Source organism: Arachis hypogaea, chromosome 3 (genome assembly GCF_003086295.3).
Source record: "Arachis hypogaea cultivar Tifrunner chromosome 3, arahy.Tifrunner.gnm2.J5K5, whole genome shotgun sequence".
Classification (NCBI taxonomy): Eukaryota; Viridiplantae; Streptophyta; class Magnoliopsida; order Fabales; family Fabaceae; genus Arachis; species Arachis hypogaea.
The window spans coordinates 26,914,857-26,921,014 of record NC_092038.1 but is presented as its reverse complement, the minus strand read 5'-3'; the positions used below and the strand labels follow the sequence as shown (position 1 = coordinate 26,921,014).

The 6,158-nt window shown below is 23.6% G+C and overlaps 1 pseudogene; it reads left to right on the top strand.

Moving 5' to 3' along the window:
* Window positions 1-2,817: 2,817 nt before the first annotated feature.
* On the top strand, window positions 2,818-5,660 carry LOC112789982 (unknown seed protein USP-like; annotated as a pseudogene).
* Window positions 5,661-6,158: the final 498 nt, after the last annotated feature.

Below are 6,158 nucleotides of genomic sequence, written 5' to 3'. Positions count from 1 at the left end.
GGATAATTTTATTACTTTTGTTCCATGTAACATCTAGAAATGTTGCCTCGTGGAACTCGTGGAACATCAACAGGATACGAACCACTAGTGTTTTAACTTTTAGAAGATTATTATATAGTTATTCTCTGAAAATACAATTATTGTCAAAAGTGAATAATTGTTTTGTGTTCTTTAATTTTAAAAATTTTATTAATAAAATTTTTTAGAATATTATGCTAACTTACATTACAATATTAATAATATAAAAAAAATTTTAAAATTCTAAATATTAGGAGAGTATAGAATCCGTCCCGGTTAATCTTCACCTCCATCACGTGAAGGGAACAGTAACTTCCCCTACATTAATTGGCAAACACATGAAAAGAGACACTTGTTAAACAATTACAATGCACAGTACATATTTACACACGTAAAAAGCAAACCCTTCTACAAACCTGAATGTGCTGCGTGCGTGCAGTGACGGATCCAAAAAATTTTGATAGTGGGGGCGAAATATATATAACACTATAATAATTTTGTTAATAAAAATATTACGTCTACATAAAAAATTAGCTATCAAATTATCTATTATAAATTTGTGTATAAATACATATATTATTTAACTTATTTTTAATGTGTATTTTGTATTTTAAATTTATATTTTAATATTTATTATGTACAAGTGATTATTTTATGTATACGTAGCATAATTATTATTATAATTATATTTTATTATTTTAAAATATGATTAAGTTTTAAAATATCTAATTATAAATTAAAATATTAAAATAATAGTTTAACTAATAACATATAATTTAAAATTTAATTTTTTATATTTCATATTTTAAAACCTTGACAATATAATTAAAATGTCTTTTTTTTTGTATATATCGTTAAATAATAATTTAAAACTTAACTTTCATACAAATTAGCTCTTGATGATATTCATAGTTGAAAAAGTTCATTCAATTAGTGTAGTTATTATGAAAAAAACTAAAGCTAATTTTAAAAAAAGAAATACAAATGGATAGATAATATTCTTTCGAATCAATTTCTAAAAAAAAATACCAATCTTATTTAAAATTGAAAATTGATTATTATAATGGACATCTAATATGAGTTCTCAAATCAGCTATTAAATGTCAAAAGTTAAATAAAAAATTATTGTAGAGTCAAATTTAATAATTTAGTGGGGATAAATAAATATTATTGTTATATACTACTCAATAAAATTTCAAATTGTAGTGAGGGACCCACATAAGTGGATCCGTCCCTGCGTGCGTGGAATACCATGTGTCAGTGAACATGTAGCTGTCGGTTTAAATTCGTGTTTGACGGCATGCATTAGAATAGGAATTTTTTGTTTTTAATTTTAGAGTGGTAAAGGTGTTTTTTTTTTAAATATGAATGGTTTGAATATTATTTTTAAATGTAAAACAATTTAATTAAAAAAAGTAGAAATTGAACCATTTAATTTAATATAGGTATAAAAATTAAATTGTTTAATTTGTGAGAGATATACAAATCGAATAATTCAATTTGTGTTAAAAAAATAAAAAATTTAAAATATAAAAATAAACTATCTACCACAATTTTTTTTTAATTTTTTTAATTTTATGTATTTTTTATAATTTTATAAAATACTAAAAATTATAATATTAAAATATATTACTCACTTATTTTCATATCTAATTTTTTTAACTTTAAAATAGTAACTTAAAAATAGAAATAAAATTAAAAGTACTAAAATCTTTCAAGAGATAAGCCGTAAACGTGTATACGAGTGAATATATATAGAAGGGGCATGCTTTTATGGCTATGATGAATATACAGTTTTAGTAGTATTTAAAAAATAAAGAATAATTAAAAGCTATAATTTGAAAATATTATAGATAGCCATAATTTATTTTTTTTAATTTACTTATATTTATTAATTGATACTGGAATAAATACATAATATTATATATAATAAATATAAAATTATAGATATTAAGTTAAATAAAAAAGTATAATTATTATCTTTTGATATTACTCTTAGCTTAAAAATATTATTAAAAATAAAGTAATATTTTTTATATTATGACAATATTTTTTAATTTATGAAAAAAATTAAAGAATTTATTATTTTTAGCCAATATTTTTAGCTATCAATTTAATTTTTTAATTTAATATTTTAATAACATATTTTTAATTTAAATTTTAAATATTATTGACTAACTATTAATTAAAAATAATAAATTTTATCAATTTTCTTATATTTTTCAATAAAAAAATTTTTATTAAAATATAAAAATAAAACCTAAATTTTGATTTTTTTAAATATTGTTAAAATTATATAACTACCATAATTATCATCATAATAGACACTATAGATTTAATCTATGTAAAATACGTTTTAATTTTTTCCAAAAGATCATCATTTACATATTTAAGTATATGAGAGTGGATTTTTTAATTTTTTCTTCAATTATTTAATAAAATATAATTTTTTATTATTTAATATTTTTTTATATATTTTTTTATTCCATTTCAAAAATTATAGAATGAAAGAACACATTTTAGTAAATAGTTAAAAAAATTAAGAAGATTTAGCTGCGCACTATAAGTAGTAGGGAATTTCTATGGTCAACAGTATAATTGAATAAAGGGCGAAAATATTTACTAAACTAATATATATATATATATATATATATATATATATATATATATATATATATATATATATATATATATAGACAAACTTTTTTTAAAATTTTTTAATTAAAAAAATATTCTTCACTCTTTACTAAAATTTTATTATTCACTCTCTACTAAAATTTTATTATTCACTATGGTATTATCCTTATAAATAAGTGAGCGATTTGTGATTGTATTGACCATCCTCACACATACATGTTGCTTTAAGTACCTGCTCTCTAGCTTAAGTACAAAATGGAGTTCCGATGTGCTGTTGTTACACTTTTTTGTGTAAGCTTTCTTCTTCTTTTGTGCTTTGGAAGAAATATATACAATAAGGTGTTTCAACTGATGGATTTCAGTATTAAATACTATATATAGTTAATATTAAAAAAACCAATATAAAATGCAGTGATGAGTTAGTATAAGATCATTGTACCTAAATAAGAAATTTTTACATGTGCATATATAATTAATTTGTTATCATATATGTTTATGGTGCAGCTTGCTCTTGTAGGAGCGGATCATGCCCATGAATCGATAGCTGATGAAAGTTATTGGCAAGCAGTTTGGCCAAACACTCCCATTCCTCCTACTCTCATGGAGCTTTTGAAGCCTGGCACCGAAGGTGTATATAATAAGAAAAAAAAATATTTTCTTGTTTTCAGAAAGTATTTTTATAAAATTTTAGGGATATTTTAATAGATTTTTAATTTAAATTTTATTAAAAATTAAAACGGCTATAAGTATATCTAAAAAAGTATAATTATAAGATAATCTTAATAAATCATATTTGAAAATAAATACTTATTGTATTATACGTCCAGATGTAAAATAGTATTTTTTTAATAAAAAATTCTTATTAATTTTAAAAAGTTAAAGTAGACAGAGTCTTCTGTATATTTAATAATATGTGTCAATATATAAAAAACCTAGCGATAATTATTTGGTTCATCAAGTAATTTTAAGTAATTACGTATATATAAACTAATCATAATTATTTGGTTTGATTCAAATTATTTGAGTGCGGTACCGTTTTGGATTTTGCAATAACACAGCATGCCATATGTCAATCAGGTTGTCCGTTGCCTTTTATTATTATTATTATTATTATTATTATTATTATTATTATTATTATTATTATTATTATTATTATTATTATTATTATTATTATTATTATTACGGTTCCGCTACGTAGCATATCTGTCAACTTCTGCCAACTCTTATTTATAATTATGTTTCATGAAAGCGTGTTCATGGATGTGTCTAATAAAAATATTTTTTTATAACTGTATTTAATAAAAGTATCTTTATAGATATATTTTTTGGATATGTCTCTTTATATATGTATTTAAAATATATTAATTATTAGACACATTTACGAACACACTTCCATGAAACACAAATATAAATAAGAGTTGACAGAAGTTGGCAGATAATATGTTAGTACCCTATACTTTTCCTTATTATTATTATTATTATTATTATTATTATTATTATTATTATTATTATTATTATTATTATTATTATTATTATTATTATTATTATTATTATTATTATTATTATTATTTCGTCAAATATATTGAAGAGAATCTACATGTTACAAACAGAGAAAAGGATAAATAAATTTTTTTATTTTTTATTTTAAAAAAATATATATTTTACTAAATCAAATTATAAATAAATTTGTATTTTTATAAATAAGAGACCCATAGATTTTTTAATAATGGTTTGAATTCAATATAAAAAATTTATGTGTTGTTGATTACAAAAGTCAAAGACTTATTTATAATTAAACTTAATGAAAGATTTATTTATTTTTTAGATAAAAAAATTAAGAATTTATTTATTTATTTATTTACAAATAACAAAAGTAGAATGTCATTTACACATCTTGGAAAAAAGGCAAAATGTCTTTTCCTCAAAAAATTAAAACAATAAATCTATAAAAAGTTTAAAATGATAAATATATAAAAAGTTTGGCTAAGAACATAGACTTCTTTGTTTGTCTAACAAGTAATTTAAAACTCAATTTTAGTTGATCCATGTTAAATTTCTACTTTAAAAATCTTATTGACATTAGCGTAACCTTTTATATAGATCAGAAATAGGTACAAATATAGTGAATGATCTGCTATTTAGAGCTATATGTTAATTTATTTTCCTATCATGATGGCCCAGATGCCAACATCAACAACCTTCCGATGAAAATCGATGACACGCAATACCCAAAGAACTTTTTTTCTTCGAACATGAGCTTTATCCTGGGAAAACAATGAACTTGCAGTTCAGCAAGATTCCATATGCTCAACCTTATGGTGTATGGTTTTATCTAAGAATTCATAAAGACATTGAAAAAGAAGGGTACACGTATGAGGAGGTTTGCATATTGAGCCCTGCTGGTCATGGAGAAGAGAGATACTGTGCGAAATCCTTGGCAACACTGATCGGCTTCTCGGTTTCGAAATTGGGGAAGAACATTCAGCCGCTTTCGAGTTCCTTCTTGGACAAGCAAAACCAGTACACCATAGAAGGAGTGCAGAATCTTGGAGACAAAGCAGTGATGTGTCATAGGCTGAATTTCCAAAATGTCGTGTTTTATTGTCATGAAATCCATCAAACCACAGCGTACCAGGTTTCAATGGTGGCTGCGGATGGGACGAATACTCAGGCACTGGCAGTTTGTCACCATGATACTTCCGCCATGAATCCCGACATTCTTTATGAGCTCCTCAAAGTGAAGCCTGGAACCGCCACTGCTTGCCATTTCCTTGGGAACAAGGCAGTTATGTGGGTACCAAACTTGCCAACTCATAATGCCTACACTTCCAGCATGGAAAATTAAGCCAAAATAGCCTCCGTTAAAGCACACCTTTGGGTTCTGTGAAGATAATAAATAAGGTGCCCTTTTCAGTTTGCCGCTTGTTTACTAATTATGTTCCTGTCTGTTCTAGCTTCGGCTAGCGACTTGTATTATATATGGTTTATGGTACTGAATTATATGATCCTGCATGTGTAAAGCGGATGCGTACAAAACGGAAATTAAATAACATTAACATCGATTAAAATTAAAATATAGGTTTATTAATTAAAAAAAAAGAGTGAATACCATTCGGCCCTGACAATTATCTAAAAAAGATAACAAAATTTCAAAAAAAAAAAAAAAACACTCAATTCAATCTCTGATCTTTTTTTTAGGATTGATTAGTCTTTGTGTCAAAAAAAATAATATTGATTTTTTTTAGCACAAGAGCTAATCTATCCTATAAAAATAAAGTTCAGGAGTCGAATTAGTATTTTTTTTTTGACAAAGACTTCATTATCTTTTGAGGTAATTATCAGAAACTGTTTTAAATTTTTCTCAAAAAAAATTAACTTGATGTCATGAACTATTATATATAAATGGACAAATTATCAATTCTGCCCTCAATTATCAAAATGCTGACAAAATAATTGCACTACAAAAAACTTTTGAGTTAAAACGGCTATTCTCTAAGGTAATT